Below are 17,073 nucleotides of genomic sequence, written 5' to 3'. Positions count from 1 at the left end.
TCTAAAAATTATAATCAAGGGCTACACTGATTATTTTATCTGACCTGATCTGATTTTGAAAATAGCCCTTCCCTAAGCAGTCAGACTAGATGACCCCCACATGTCCCTTCCAGCCTAGTAAAAGCTGCAAAGATTCAGGAAAACAACTCTTTTGTCCTGTGGACTACAAAAATAGCATTTCCAACAGTTTTTCTTTCATTATGAAAAAAAGACCTAGACAACTCTCAGGGGCCCAACAACCCTGAAACAAAGAGGGTCTCTACAGACACACCACCAAGCTCTTCAGAGCCAGCTCAGCCTTTCATTCTCTGCCCTTGCTGTGGGATGGCATTGCAGCTTCTCCTCTGAAGAAAAAAGCCAAAGCCAAGTGAAAGATGAGCTGTGAAGGTGCAGACCTTGCTGCTGCTGCTCTCCCAGGGCAGTCAAGGAGTGCTGATTGCAACACCAGACCAGTAGAGTTTCTTCACTTGTTTTGAAACTGTCTCAGCTGGGAACACACCCCAGCCTGCTGTGTCATTCCTTGGCTGGGTTTATAAACTGCTCTGCTGGGACCTACAGGTGCTCAACACCTCCCCAGACTGAGCTGGAACACAGCAGATCTGTGCCAGCTCGTGCGCTTGAGGTTGTTTTTGCTTCTAGCTGCTTTGTTTTAAATCCAACCACGATGGCAATCCCCCAACCCAGCCACAGTGGGGTGACATCAAGGTCCCCCCTTAAATGCTGTCTAGTGAGTTGAGTCCTTAATAACACCTGGAAAAGGATCTCACAGAAGAACAAACTTTGCTCCAAAGAGGTTATCAATGGGACCCCAGGAGACCAGTCGCTGTGAAGCTTTACTTCATTCCAGAAATGTTTTGGAAGCAATTACTTCATCTTGTTCTTTATTCACGAGATTCACTTAACTGATGACATTGTAGCTCAGTCCATTAAGTAAATGGGTTATATATTTTCTCCAGGTTTTGAGGAAGTAATGTTGCAGCGTGTGTCACTATCATTGTCAGCAGTCAACAGGGACAGGGACTCTTCATTTGCTTTGTGAGGTTTACCTCCGCTGAGATCTTAAATATGAAATATCTGGCTCAGGGTCTTTCATAACGTTTGAGCAGGATTTTAAAAACATAAAAATAAAAACATAAGAAAGCAAGTGTTATTTTCACAAAAATTCCTGGCAGCTGTACCATTGATTATGAGAGGAAAACGGAGCAAGAAAAATTGGCATGTCATTTCTTAAATGAATTTATATCCTCATTTCCTTTAGAAAATGAATCCCTGCTCCATCTAACCATTTTCTATCTGTCTGCAGGGGCAAAGTTTGCAGAGCACAATTGAAATGCTCCATTCTAGCACAGGCCAGGGTGCCACACATGCCTTTGGTAATCAGATCCTTCCCCACCACTGCTGCCGGTAGCATTTACAAAGGTTTTCTTTTCCATTGCAATGGGTCTTTTAAGACAGCAGCAGCTCAGAAAATAATCAGGGAAACATGATCCAAATTCTGGTGACTGGGGCCAAAATGTCCTTCTAGGAGGGCTGCAGGAGCCCATCTGCTGAGAACTGACTTGAGCTGTGTTTTTGTCCTCGTGCCACAGGTGAACGTGCCAGGTGTTCCCTTTTCCTTTTGTTGGTTTTTCACCAGTATCCCAAGGAGGAGAGGCAGCAGGATGGGGAGGAGATTTGCCAAAAGATAAGAGAATTTGGGAGCCAGTAAAAAACACTGTTTTCAGGAACTGTCACAGAATGCTGTCACTCAAAAGAAGTTTCACACAAAATCTCCAAAACAACCTCTTCCTCCTCCACACTCATCCGCCTCCTCTGAGGGGTGGTGGTTAATCTACTAAATACAACATAACCACTTGGAAAGCACTTTTCATTTTGAATCACCTCCTTGCTATTTTTGCAGCCTAAAATACAGACTGGTGAAGCTGATGCCATTAGTCTGGTACATGCAGGAACGACTTGGGGAGCCGGGGTTGGAATTCTGAGGAAAAGGAGGCTCCTGGGAAGTGTCTTCTGGGGAAGTCAGGACTGCAAGCAGTGCAAATGCATCACAGCCAAGGAAAGGAAGGAAAAAGAAGGTAATAGCACTGAAACATCATTTCTGGTTGTCTCCAGTTTGTGTTTAAAACCAATATTAAATTAGGAAAAAGGAAAGGGGAGGAAAAAAGGGAGGAAAAAATGGGAAACATTTCATTTTCTCCCAACACAAGAGGTTTTGTTTTGGATACAGACTTTTTATTCTGTCTGAAGTCTTAAAAATTACCCAGGAAAGAAATTTAAACCCCTAGAGTTAATTCAAAATGAAAAATCAAAGGCTCCTGTTTCAGCAAAAAGCTCGCTGGGACTGGGTGGCAGACAGGGTGGGAACGCCAGACATCAGTGCCTGGAAGCCTGACAAACACAAGGGAGGGCCTGAACGCAACAAAGCTGGGACACGAAACCCACAGAATCTCCTGATGATTTGGGTCAACATATGGCTCAACACAACATCTTTGGCCAACCTCGACGTGTTGCAGTCTCCAGGGGAGCGCGTGCAATTCTCTCACGTCAGAGAGGAGAGCACTGATGGCACTGGGGAAGGGAAAGCTGCTCTGGTCGTACCTGCCACGTGCTCTGTATAAACGGGGTGCTCAAGTGCTGTGCACCCAAGCAACACCTGACCCACAGCTCCCCTGGATCTGCTCAGAGCTCAGAGCTCAGAGGGAGTGTCCTGATGGGTATTTCAGATGCTGCACGAGGAAGCAGCACCACTGGTGGCTGTCAGGGTGTCCCCCAGGCAGGACAGTGTGGGTGACACATTTCCCCTGCCAGCCTGCTGGGTCTGCACAGTGGCTGAGTGCAGGCTGGTGTCAATGGTACTATTATGATTTCACCCAGCCTCTCCACTCTGGCTGCAGTTTCCCTGATTCCCTGAACAGCAGGGAAGGTCTAGACTGGAGCTGCAAAGATTTCCACATACACAACACATGGACAAACACTTTTTTTTCCCCCCTGTCCTGCCAGTTTCACCAACCATGAGAGCAATCCACAAAGCACATGAAGGCTCTTTTCCCTGACCTTCTTGGCTGGCTTTTCTTAGCTGGTCTGAGTGGCTCTGCAAACCTAAACATGAACATACAGAAAACACGTTTGAGCCTCTTCTACAAGAGTTAAATTCTGGGAAAGAAGAAATGTTGGTATCAAAGGAGCAGAGAAAAACAATTATGTCCGTGCTAAGGGAGAGAGTAACTGTGGGATGGAGAGGGACAGTTCAAGGCTGGGACTAGATATGCAAGAAGAGAAACTTGCCCAAACACCAGTTGTCTTTTCTAAACAGGAGACAAATGTCTGCACTTGTATGTGAGCTCCCCTCCTGTCCCTCTCACAAGACAAGGGACAGACAAATACACCAGGGCCAAAGCCTCCAAACTCAGGGCAGTGTCAGGACACACAACCCCACACAGGTCCCAGGGCACACAACCCCACACAGGTCCCACAGCTCTGTGCTGCTGCTCCCCTGCCATCCCTGGAGCACAGGATGGGAAGGAGCTGCACTCAGGGGCAATGTACTCATCCAGAAGAGAATGCAGCACTGACTCTGCCCTGCGCTGGGTTGGGATCCATCCCTTTTGCAGCATAGGAGCAGACAAAAACTATTCAAGCATCACAAGCCCTGCACAGTACTCCCTGTAGGCAGATGTTCTCCTGCTGGGTACTTTGTGTCTGCGCTGGTGAAGCAGAAGCATTTGAGAGCTCTCAGCTCTCAGTTGTGCTCTCAGCTCCCTCCTCACCCAGGGTCAGGACAAGCTCTGAGTCTGCACTGCAGCTTCTTCCCCCAGGGAGGGAACCACGGGGAAGAGAAGGCACAGGGGAGAGGTGGCCAGGTGGGAGCAGAACTGCTGCACTCGGGTCCTTGAGCAGAGCATCTCAGTCTGGTGAGCTTTAGCTGTGCACACAGTGTCCCCATGCACAGAATGAGCACACCCAGAGGGGACAGCCTGAGCCCCTGCTGGGCTGCATGGTCAGGATGAGCCAGCAGCAAGCTGCTGAGGCTGCTCCAGCTCCAGGGGCTCACAGCATCCCTGCCAGAAGGAAGGAGGATCCGGGGATATGAGCCCCCGGCGTGCGAGGGGTGGGACTGGGCAGCCCAGGTGACTGCTCCAGGGACCTGCTTCAAAACCCCAAAACACAAACAGAACAGCAGCAAGGTCAGAGGCAGCCAAAGAATCCTGCAATGGCTCCTGTACCCGCAACCAATCTGTGAAACACAGCCATGACCAGAGGCGTTTTCAACACATGATACCATGTCAGCAGACTTGGCTGCTTTTATGGTAATTTCCTTAAAAAGGATGATTTTGGTGTAGGCAACAACACAAACAATTTGAAAATAATCTGACTTTTATCAGCCTCAAGGTTTAAAAAGAAAATAAAACAAGGGAAAAGAACAAACAGTCCATGCACAGATGAGAGGACCTTCAGAGGAACGCAAACAACAGCTGCATTTGTTTGTGTTTGATTTTCAATTTCTCTAAAGAAAAAGTAGGCATGTAAGAGTGAATCTTATTAATGAAATATTGATTCAAAATAATAATACACTGTAATAGGAATAAACCATTTGATCTCCTGCTGCCACTGCTTTTAATGAAGTACTTTTCTGTTTTCAGACTCTGAAGTACAAAAGCAGAAATCAAAGATTTCTTCTCCCTGCCCTACTTGGTGTGCCATTCCAGTCCAGTGCAGTTGTTCCAGTTATTCTTAAAATACCCTAAACAAATCAAAATCCCTTCAGGAAATGAAAGTTAAAAGAATACTTTTTTCTTTTAATGATCCCTTCTCTCTGATAGGTTCAACATATTTGTGTCAGGTGTTACACTTGGCATCAGCTGCCATTGTATTGGTGAGTATTTGCTTTTCTATTTCAGTTTGTACAATCCCTATCTCACAATGGGCCATGCCAACAATTTCCATGCTGGAAAACACAGAAATAAACACAGGAACAACTGTTCTGCATTACTGCATAGCGACCAGAGAAAATTATTTCCCCCCCTCTTCTTTCCTAATGACTCACACCTTCCAAAATCACATAATCTAAATTCCATGTAACCTGCTTTTTCTCTTGAAGTCACTTCTCTCCTTTTCCCTCTCCAACTAACCAATGTAATAAGAACAAATTTGCATCTTGGTCCTTTTATTCTCTTTGATAAAAATGATCTGATCTCCATGAGGTTCGATGGAGAAAACCTCCAAAGGTTTAAATTCATTTATTTGAAGCTTAGCTGAACCTTTAAACATCCCACCCTTCTGCCTAATCCCTCAACAAGCTCATGTTTCCCCTTTGCCCTCCATGGGCTTGCCTGCAGGGAAATACCTTCCCAGAACAGCTGTACTAGAATAATTAATCCACTACAGATAGGCCAGTAAAATATCCTGCCTGCATATTACTCTGGAATAAAACTGATATTCTGGAAGAACATCTTTGTGCAGCCATGGATTTTATTCCAGAATCTGTGGAGGGGTTTATCCAGGTGCAGGAGGCACAGGGCAGACATTGTGCTACAATTATGCAGGGACATTTCCCTGCACACTGGGAAGGACAATCCACCCAGTGAGGGATTGACAGAGAGTGAACTGCAAAAAAAAAATCTGGGATTAGAACTGGGAGTGTTCTCCTCCTCCCTGGGTACTGGGATTGGAACTGGGGCATTCTCTTCCTCCATCACCACTGCCTTTTGGCAAGTTCTTCTCACCCTCTTGCTTTGGTTTCCATTTTTTCAGTAGAAATCTAATATTGCTTTGGGGATTAATTAATTGATGAATATAGAGAGCCTGAAAAGTGTAAAGCACTACACAGGAGTTAAGTGTTATAATTAGGAGCAATTCTGATCTTGATTACAATGAGGTAAAGCTGGAAGTCCTATACCACAGAAAGATTTAAACTGATAAAAAAATAAAAAAATATCAGAATCAGGGTCTTATGATTTTAAATGTAAACTCGGGCAGATTCCCTGCTGAGTTACATCTGCAACTGTAATAAGATCAAGGAACATGACAACTTGTCATTTCAGTAACAGATATAGGGAGAATGCCCTTTAAAAAAATTAAACAGGAAGGAAATTTTTAAAGTGTTTTCTTTGGCTCTTAAACATATGCCCAGGGAGAAACTGTTCTCAGCAATGCAGTGGATCTTGAAATATTTACTGGGTCTGGCATTTAACATAATCTTTCTTGTATAAACGATATAGGAAAAATACATATTATCTTAGACTGCAATCTAGTGTGAAGATGAGATGATATTTTAATAGAGCTGCATTCATCATCTGTAACAAGAGAGGAAATGTGCTCCAATCCAACATGCCCTGTGGGCAATGTAAATAAGAGTGACTTTGACCATCAGATAAGTGCAGCAAGGGGAGGCAAGCAGAGGGACAGGCCTGCCAGGGAGGAGGGCAGGGTGGGCAGGGGCATCTTCATCTGGCCAGGTGTGGCACCCAGTGCCCCTCACATCAGGACCCCAGCCACTCACTCCACTCATCCCAAGGGTCCTCCTGGAAACCTGAATTTCTCACTCGGCTTGCAGTGGGATTTGCATGTCTAGCCAGTGACACCACTATTTTCAGAAGTAATTAAACTTTTAATTATGCTTCTTAATAGGATGTAGCTACTGCTTTGCAGTTCTGTTTCTGTCCCTGTTGGATGCCCATGGAGCAGTGCCATGAAGCTCCAGCTGCTCTTCCAAGGGAATCAGGGTGTGCCCAGCTGAGCTCACAGCCACTGGAATCACACTGGGCAGTACCTTTCAGAGCCACAGGAACATCCCTCCAAGATTTTTCCAACAAGTTTGGAGAAAGAACAGTGAAGACTGGAAGGCTCAGATACTCAACCATTTTCAAACTTGCAGACAGATTTATTCCTGGGAACAATATCTCAGCTTTCCTTTAAACCAGGTCTTCGGGTACACTGGTAGGAAAAAAGGGAAAGTCATCCTATACAGACAGTAAAACTGCAATATTCACTCTCCAGAGAGGACTTGTGCTAGAGCATGTGTTGTATTGAAAATCATCAGGGAAAGACAGTGAATTATTTGTGACCTTGGGCAAGATGTTTAATGTCTTACTAGTTCAGACAGGCAGAGTCACACTCACACCAAAACCTCAACAACCTCCCCATTCTCCCTCTGTGCAGAAGGGAACAGGGCTGTGAGAGAATGGCTGAGTGTACATGTTTGAAACAGATTCTAAGGAAGAAGGGGTCTAAATAAAATGTCAAGAAGTTAAAAGGCAGCTCGTTGTTTGACTTGTCTTCAGCCAGGACATCTGAGCAAGATGCAGCTGGATCCCTCAAGCTTTTGGCATTCAGAGGACCCCTGACCTTCCCAAAGTAGTCCCAAGACTCCCTTGCACCCATTTGCAGAGAAAACAAAAGACTCTGAACACTGACTGCTCATTGATTTGCATTTCTTTTTCTGGAGCTTGCCAGCTTGTCTTCCCTTTGAGTGGGAAGACAGGCGAAGTTTTAATTATTTTCCAGTAATTGCTTGATGCACCTGCTGTAGGGGCCATGGGCAGATGATGGAGCACAAGCTGAACATCCCTGAGCTCTGATGTCCATCAGCACAGTGTCAGGATCTGTGGCTGTTCCCAGTCCCTCAATAGCATTCTTTCAGAGACAGCCTTCACTCAGCACATTTCAGATGTAGGGCAAACACTGAACACCTACAGCAGGGCTGACACTGCCCTCCTCAACCCTTCAGCAACCTAAATCTCCACCAGGCATCAAAAACCTGCCATGAGGGTGGCTGCCCCTGAGGCTGTGCTGTTCTGACCCAGTTCACAAGGGCTGGATGGGCTCAAAGGCATCTTCCCTTTTTCCTACCCTGGGACAGTCAGCAGCCAGAGCACTGCCAGGCATGGTTTAGCTTTAGCTTGAACATTAATCATCCAGCTGGGACTGTCCTTCCCTCCTGGCACAGCAAAGCTCTGCCCACGTGCCCTGCCACCCTGTCCCCCTGCACTGCCACCCCTCAGCAGCTGGGACTGCTCAAGTCCCACCTCTCCAGCCCCATCCTGGGACTTCTCCCTTGACCTGCCAGGTACCAAAATGCAGCACTGAGGGGCTGTGATTGCTCTTCCAATGACCACCAGAACTTCAGCAATTCAGGTACCCCTTTTCAGACTGCTGCTAATTGCTGCTAATGTGTGGACACTGCAGCCCAACTGGACACACAGCCAGGGGACAGAGGGCAATGCCTCCATTTCATGTCCTAAATTTATCTCGCTTTTTAAAGCAAGGTCTGAACCGCCAAGGTTTTGACTTCTTCAGATTCCCTTGTTATGAAGTTATGAGAAAACATTTGTGGTCGGGTGATTTCCTTTTGCCCTAGACAGCTGTCAAGAGCAGCAGAATGGCCCAAGGCAAAATGTGATGTGGGTGTAAGAAGTATCTTAAGCCAATAAGTTAAAGCAATGGGTTAGAAAGCCTGGGGAAAAAATGAGCCAATAATTGCTGAAAATCTTCCTATTCTGCTACGTTTATTTAGTCAAATTCATTGGCCCCTCTCCAGGCCTTCAGCCTTCTCCATGCCTTGGAAAAAGAACCTTATTAATAATTTTGCTTCTATTGTTTAATTATCCTGAGCATCAGCAGATCAGATCAACGCTTGGCTCTTGCACACAAATCCCAGCCCTCTCAGACTGCAGCATCCCACCAGCTCCCACTCCATGGACAGCAGAGGCCAAAGCACTGAAAGTATTTGCTGCCCTTATGTTGCTTGGAGTAAAGAGGGATTAAAAGCCCTGCCAGGGCTGCTGGAAGACTCATTTGATGAGTAGTCTCCATCGAGAATGGATGAAAACTCTCCACCAAATGCTAAAGGAAAAGGAGGTGGAAAAATGGATTAGCAACTAGAGACAATCACCACAGATCGTGTTTGTTCTTTTTGAAAAAAAATTTCAGTTTTAATGAACACATGCACATCTCATCCCCAAAAAAATATTACCAACTGAAGGAAAATCTGTTTGAACAGTCACTGCTTTTAGTGGTACTGGGAGAAGAAGAGGGGTGTTGGCTGCCAAATGGAAAAGTTGGGGGGCAAGAGGACAGGAGGGAAGGGGTATTCAGAGTTAATCCAACATTTTTGCCAGCAGCAGTGGCAGTGGGAGTCCCTGGCTCTGGGCAGAGCTCCATCCCTTGCTGTGCACAAACATGAACCCACACAGTGTCAAAGGGGCTGTGTTTGGATTGACAGAGGCCGTGGTTCAGGGCTGCCCTGGGGGCCTGGGCAGTGCCTGCCCACACCAGATGGGGTTCCAGTTTATTATCATTAGTTATAACAACAGCAGAATTCTTTTTTTTCTAATATCTACATAAAGACTCTTAAAATTCAGCTTTTGCTTTCCCTGCTAAATGATTGTGCACTGACCTGTCTCTCTTTGGGGGCCTCAGTCTGAGTCTTTCATGAGGCATTCACTGAATAAGGCTGCTTGGTTATCAGGTAATATTTTATACCAAAATTGAATCTTTATTTAATAGGCAGAGTCCTCTATTGATTCATGCAGCCAGCAATGGTGACTAAGAGAACTGTGAATCATTGGCACCTGTTGGGTTTGAGGTTTCTTTTCACTCTTTACAACCTCTTCCTTCTGCTTCCCTTAAACACACACTTTTTTCTATTTTTAATTTTTTTTTTAATACAAAGGAATAAAACAAGAAGGCTACTTTTTGGCAGTATCTCTACAATTGTAGTAAAATTGATATCTTAATATATACAATACATGCAGCTATTTTGGACTCATCTGCAAATCCCTAAGGCCATCCTATTTACCTTTATTTCTTTTAATCAGAGAGGATATATGAGGTGAAGTCAAGCATATTGGCTACAAGAAAACAATGTATGACTCATGACAGCCACTCAAAATTTAGCTATTCCTTGGCCACCTTGTACATATACAATGCCCTGCCTTGGAAAGATTCATCTTTACCTTTAGCAGGGGTCTCACCCTTTGATGACCCTTTAGGATTTGTGTATGGCAGGCAATGAAACCCCAGACTTCCCTCCCCCCGGGGAGCATCCCTGGCCCTCCAAACCAGCTTTGCTGCTCTCACCTTCCCTAATCACCCTCCTGCCCAAGGAGATTATGAGCATCAAGCATGAAGCCATGGCCTCGTTAAATCAAACCTGACTTTTACTGGTGGTGTCACTGGGGCCAGGGGTTCATTACAGGCCCTGTTTCCCAGCTCTGACTAACAACAGACAGCTTCACCTGGGATGAAGCTGGGTGATTCCAGGATTTAATTCATTAGTGGGTCATGATTCCACACTACTGATTGCTTCTGTGGAACTGTAAGACAAGTAAAACCTAAATATTTGAAATTCAAGCTCTAAGGCCACTCAGACCAAAATCACTATTTTTTTTTCCCCCTTACCCTTTCCTCCACAATCCACCTTTAAAACCTTTTTCCCTTGGAGCCTGTCAAAGCTGCCTCCCCAGGGCTCTCCCCTATTGTGTCTGTCCTCATGCAGTCCCTTTGTAATAGCCAAGCTGTGCAGTTGATGCTCAGGCTGAATCAGAAAGCAGGTCTGTGTCTGATCTGCAAACATACCTCCAGCCTTATTTCTCTTAATGTATTCCAGTCTATGTCTCATAGTTAAAATCTTCAATTCTACCACTCTCTTCTTTTTACATGCCTGCTTTATTTGCACAGTCATTTCACAGTCCAGTTGTTCTTTCTGGTCAGGTGGCCTATAAAATATTTCTATTACTAGTTTACTCTCTGAAACATCTCCAACTGCAGCTCATAATGACACAGCAGCCCCATTCTAGTCTCTCTCAGATCCCCACTTTCAAAGGCTAATAAATCCTTTTCCTTCTCAAATAGCTCTCTCTCCTCTCATTCTTTTCTCTTGCTCCCCAAACAATCTAAACAATCTCTATTCTTTAATGTTAATACCTTTGTTATCTTCTAAGGAAACTGCAGCTCCATCCATACCTATTTCCCAGTGGGTAATGCCCATGTGCACAGCCCAGCTCCTGGTATCCTGTGATTGTCCACCTCCTCCCATTCCCAAATAAAACCTTTTCCTGACCCCATCTGGGAATGACACCTTGCTGTTCCTGAGCTGGGCAAGCAGGGCTGGTTCCTATTTCTTTCCATCACCCTGCAAATCTCCCCTTCACCAACTGTTTCCAATTTTTCTGGAAGGTATGATCTGGTTGGAGGCAGGGATTTCTACTTTTTAATGCATTTCTTCCACTGTATCCCATACATACATTTAACTGACTTCCCCACTCCTATTGCATAGACTGCCCTTCCATCTGCATTGTGCTGGGAAGATGAACCCAGTGCTCAGGGCTGAAACTATCCTTGAGGTTTTCACTCTGCACTTTGACCTCCAAAGCCTGAAATTCCTCCAGCTGCACTTCCTTAGCACACATTTCTGCCTCCTCCTCCTCCTCCTGTGCAAGGACAGTGCAGCGCTGACCCTGAGCTGTGCACTGCCCTCCTGTTTGGCCTGCCAGGAGCCCCAATGGGGTGTCCTCAGCAAGGTTTTCTGAGGCAGCCAAATGAGGCACAGAGCTCCCCAAATGGAGCTCACAACGCCCCTGGAAGCTGGGATGTCCATGTTCTTTTGTCATCACTGATATGTGAAACCATGGGAAACAGCAAATCCCCTCACCCTGGGGAAAAAGAGGAGCCAGGAGTGGCTTAGGCCTTGCTCTCATGTGCCAAGGTGTTTTTAAGCATCAAGCCAAAATTTGAGGAAATTTACTCTACACGAAACTTAACTGTGTTAGAAAGGAAATTTGGCCTCAAAATTATTTGGTCCTAAGGTGACTGTAAAATGGGATTTAAATATATTTAAATGATCTCAAGAAGAGCTTGGGAGAGATGCAGAGGGATAGAGCCAGCACAGTTCACAGCACCCAGCAATCCACCCTGCCCACTGCTCCAACTTCTCATTTGCCAAAAAGGAAGAGAAAAGCAATTTCCTTCTTTTTCTCTTCTGCAGCCCTATGGCTGGAATCTCCAAAGAGCCCTGTGGGGCCTCCTGTAATCCAGGGAATCAGCTGCATTCAGCACCATAGGAAAGCTCTGTTAATGCAATGGTTGTTACTGATCCGGGCACCCACACCCACAACCACCACTGTCCTACCACACACATCCAGCCAAGCAGCCAAATGTCCCCAGTGAGCCTGTGATGCTTCTAGAAAGCACAAAACCCAGGTGATACCCAGGATCTCGAGGAGCATGGCCCTGCAGGAGATCTCTGAGACACCCTTGGCTGGAGCAGCTGCTCTCCAGTGCTGTGACTGGAGGGAGGACTGGAGTTACCAGCCTCTTGGCCCACTTGTGAGCAGCTGGGAACATCCAGAGCACATCTCTTCCTGTAAATCTTGGAAAAACTCCTGTTGTGGTTTCCCCATCTCTGGTGTTGACACATGTCCTTGGGCCTTAGAGCAGTTGGACTTGGTCTTAACTGGGTCAGATGGGTTCTACTTTTGCCCTAAGTCCATTAGCGTAACACTTTAGTCTCTCCTCTTGCAACTTCCAGTTGACATTCCTGAAGTTCTGGGAATCAGTTTTCCTTGTAAGCCCAAAAAAAGGCTTGGAAGAAATGTAGAAGTTTCAGTAGAAGTTGTCTTAGGTAAGGACTGATTTCTGCCTCCCACAGGTACATATCTTGCATTAGGGGTCAAATAAAGACTGGGAGCTAAGAACTGTTAAGGGTTTGATCCTGACACTGATTTATATGTGACCAAAACCAATTAATTTTACCTCTTTAGCTACAACTTTTGTCATCTGGGAAACTGACTACTAAAGATAACCCAAATCCACACATTTTCTGATATCGAATTTTCTGACAATCATGCAGTACTCTCAGGTAGAAGGGTGAGTTTATTAGCAGCTATCTTGTCACCCAATAAAATTGAATTATTAAAATCTGTTTCTTCTGTCCCAAACAGAAATTTCTGCTGTCATTGACAAGAACAGAGTCAATACACCAGGAGAGGTCATGGAGCTCCAGTGCCCTACAGCTTTGTGTGACACGGGGAGGTGAACTCAGGCTGTTCCTGGACACAGCATCTCCTGTCCCAGCTCACTGCACAGCCTGTCTCCATTCCAGAGCACTGAAGCACAGCTCAGCTGCTGGAAGGAGTCGTCCCAGGACACTGCCAGGAGGAGGTGCAGGGCTGGGCATCTCTGCCCTCTCTGTGCCCTGCTCTTTGCCCTTCTCTTGTGCAGGGGGTACAGTTTGCTGAAAAGCACAGCACGGTCCTGCTGGGCAGGAATTCTGTGCAGGGACCCCAGCATTTGTGGAACACATGATACAGGCACAGCTTTACTAGGTAAATGATCCAGTTAAATAAGGTAAATCAACAATGGGGGAGAGGATGAGAAAATTATATTGACTGTAATGTTTACAAACACTCGTCACCTTCCAATTCAGTGATGAATTGGTAATAGTTTTGCTGGAAGAAAAGATCCCTCTTGCTTTAAAGACAGCTATTTGATGAGACACGAGGGAGACAATTAAACATTTAATTCAGTTTGACCTGCTCTGTCATTACAGCTCTTTGTTTCCCATCTCTTTCTTTTCCTCTGACCTTTAGGACGTGATACTTGGTGGGTTGTTTTTATTTTTATTTTATTTTATTTTTGACCAGGTCAAATCAAACAGATCCTGTTTCCCAAAGATAACATGAACACGGAATATTAATGCAGCCTCCCCTTATTGTGTCCCTGTGCCTCCCTTCCCCCTGTGCCCCCAGCCCACAGCCCACACAGCCCCGGCCTCATCATTTGCACAAAAGCACACCGAGTCCCCTCTCAGCAGCCCACCTTGAACAAAACACTCCAGGACTCTCGAAACAGCAGAAGTGCTAATCAAGCAGGGCCCTGTGCTCTGTGCTTCTGCAGTGGTTGCCTGGCATAGAAATGGGCTGTCTGGCCGCAGCTATGAGGTAACGTCTGGCTTTTTTGCCAAGCTGCAGAACTAGTCAGACACTCCCTGGAACAACATTTCTTCAGGAAAAAAAAAAAAAAAAAAAAAAAAAAGAGTTAGTCAAGAAATGATCTTCCAGAAACTTCCTTGCATCTTTCTGTGTGCGGGGATTTTTTTTTTTTTCCTTTTTGGAAAAGTTATATAACCAAATTACTTAGAATGCAACGAGTTTCATCAGCTGATTTTTGGGCAGTAATCTTATGAAACTGGTTTCTCACACTTACTAGGCAAACTGGAAATTTGGAAAGGGGAAAGAACACATATACTCAAAATATATACACACACAGATGTACCCCACTCTTTTTCCTGCAACACTGTCTAGATCCACCAGCTATTTTTGGATGCAACCTGAAATAGAGCATACAAATTCAAGCCAGGCAGTGCTAACCTGCATCTGCAGCATCTTTTTTGCAGTGACACTGATAAATCTAATTAACCACTTAGAGGAATTTTTTCACACTGCAGCAGCAGCAGCCCTTCTATTTCCTATATAAATCCCTTATTTACTGATGTTGCATAGTATTCTTGATTCAGTGTATTCTCCTTTTTATAACAGCACTGACAATTTGATTTTTTTTTTCCTGAAGGACAGAAAATACACTGTTCATTTTTCTGCAGTGAAGGTTGAGAAACAATCTGAACTGAAGAGACACAGCTGTTGCTCTGGAGGTTCCAGCTAACAACACCTTTTATATTAAACACTGTCTACACGGATCAGTCGGAAATTTAGGCTTGTCCCAAGGTGACACACTTGGAAGAGTTAATTCCTGAGAAGCAGCAGCTTTGGAAAGGTGCAGGAAGGAATGTCTTGTCCTCAGGGCAGGAGCAGCCAATGGAGCTGGGTGCTGGTGATGTAATGCCTCAAACCTGGTGCATCATTGGTTCTGCAGATATTAGACTTGATATGATTTTGGAGAGTTTGGCGAGAGGAGTTTTTGCAGAGGAGCCTGTACATTTCCCTGCACCAAGGACATTTCCATTCAATCCCTCAGTGTTCCTCAGCCAGGGAGACGTTTGCTCTAACAACAATTCTGTCCTGTGCTGTTCAGCTGTTCTGTATCCTGCTATCTGGGAGGCATTTCTCTGAAGTCAGACTGGGCTGGGATCACTTCTCCAGCCCATGAAATTGAAATGAATTTTTAATAAAAAGCAGTTGTTTTTTCTCTGACTCACCTCTGAACTCTTAATTGTTTCAGGCACCAGCTTCCATTCCCCCAGCTTCTATTACCTTCCTGGGGTTTTCATCTGCCCAGTCTTATTTCTTTAGCTGATTGCTGCATGAGGAGATGGCTGATGATGTTTTAAATGAGCCTCGCCGGTCTGGGCTTGCTCTGGAGGAATCTGCTCAAAGCACCTCTGTGTCAGTGAGCTCCAAACACGTCAGGCTCCTGCTGCAGAACTCGCTGCAGCTGCAGCCCCCGAAGCTGCCGGACTACTCCAGCAGTTTGTTTGAACTTTAGCCATGATTCGGTCACAGAACCCTCTGAGATTCTCATCCTTTTTTCCTCATCCTCTCTTAAATGAAATAAAGATTCTCACAAAACCTACAGGAGTGATTAAAGCCCATGTCAAAGCAGGCAGGAGGAAGCAGGAGCTGCAGGAGACGTTCAGAGGCTGGAGATGCAGGAATTGCTGATGCTGAGGTCAAGGCAGCAACGCAGGAAGCCCAATGCAGCCCCCAGAGCTCTGGAATCTCGGAGCAGAGCAGCTTCCCCTCCTTCCCCTGGGCACCCCAAGGAGCCCTGCCAGTTGCCAGAGGCCAAAGATCACACAAGAGCTGTGGAGAGCAGAGTTGTTCCAAGAGACAAACGACTTAGCACTTCTGAGGTTTGCTCCTTTTCCAAACAAGAACAAAAACCTTAAAATCCTGAAATTCCCTGAAAACTACAGATAATTTTCTGGTCAGGTTTTTGCATTTATTTTAGTAAGCCCAAAAATGCATGTTTTGATGCAGACTTTTAAAAACATGTAGAAAAAATATGTGATTTACTCTGGCGAAAATTAAAAGGGAAATAATTAATTCCAGAAATGAAACTTTTCCTATTGCCTCCCATTTCTGCCTGAAATAAAATAAAACTTTCAATGAAACTGGGTCAGGTTAGTGATTTGTTTAAATACATACCTTCCCTAGGCCAAATGCCTCAATTTTTTGGACAAGAAGAGCACAAGGATGAACTGAAACAAACTTTGCATGTCCTCTCCTTGTGCTGTGCAGTCTCAGTTACTCCTACACAGGGATTATCTCTGGTGTACCACCGTCCTCTGTGCCTGTGTTACACAGCCTTAGAAACCTTTCAGAGCATGAGATCTAAAACTAACCTAGAGAGTCTGTTCCACCACCTAACTCTCCTAATAAGCAGAAGGCTTTTCCTAATATCCAATTTAATTTTTTCCCAGCAAATTAAGCTGATTTCTTCCTAAACTGATGTCCCAGCTCCAGTGGAGAAGGGAAATAACTAACCATTAACCTCTTTAAATCAATCTTTTCCAAAGAACTAGGCTGTTATCATGCCCACCCTTAATCTTTTGTCCCCCACAAAACCAATCCACTTTTTTTCAATCTTTGCTTCTTACTCATGGTATTTAATTTCAGCTAATTCCTGTTGTGCCTTCCTTGGGCTACCTATTCATTTGGCTCTTCAGTATGGTGCAAAGTCTCTGTAATGTTGGTAAGATTGCTGTCATTGTGTGGTAAAGAAGGGAGAGATTTCATAGTGACCCAGGGAAACATGAGGGATGAAGAGCACAGCTGAGCACGGTTCCAGTGCATTGCACACCGTGGCTGGGTGAAGTGCTACCAGGTAATTTCATTGTTCTGCATGCATGGGATGCAGTCTGTCCCTGCTCATCTCAATCATCCTTCCCAGCTGAAACCTCTGTTTGCATCTCTACCAAGTTGGTAGGAATTTGCTGCCACTGGAGAGCAATAATTTGTGATTAATTTCTTTGCTCTACTGAGCAAAAGGAGGTTTTGTTTTGCTACCTTGATGGAAACAGAGCTGCATCATTTCACTGCTGCCTCAGCACAGGTGTAAGTGTGAAGCTACTGTACAGTCAGGCAAATTTGAATGCAAAAATTCCCCTGAAAAGCCCCA

At 45.1% G+C, this 17,073-nt stretch overlaps 1 long non-coding RNA gene across 1 annotated transcript in view; it reads right to left on the bottom strand.

The window, feature by feature from the left end:
- The window catches only part of LOC146765741 (uncharacterized), a 49,097-nt gene extending 35,077 nt beyond the window's left edge, over window positions 1-14,020 (bottom strand). The window contains exon 1 of the long non-coding RNA XR_014949700.1: window positions 13,816-14,020. This is a non-coding gene — a long non-coding RNA (uncharacterized LOC146765741). The remainder of the gene's footprint in view (window positions 1-13,815) is intronic.
- Between the last annotated feature and the right edge of the window lie 3,053 nt (window positions 14,021-17,073).

The sequence above is a fragment of the Lonchura striata genome, chromosome 20, assembly GCF_050655825.1.
Source record: "Lonchura striata isolate lonStrDom1 chromosome 20, ASM5065582v1, whole genome shotgun sequence".
Lineage (NCBI taxonomy): Eukaryota > Metazoa > Chordata > Aves > Passeriformes > Estrildidae > Lonchura > Lonchura striata.
Note: the sequence above shows the minus strand (reverse complement) of the source record. Positions and strands in the feature narration are given on the sequence as shown.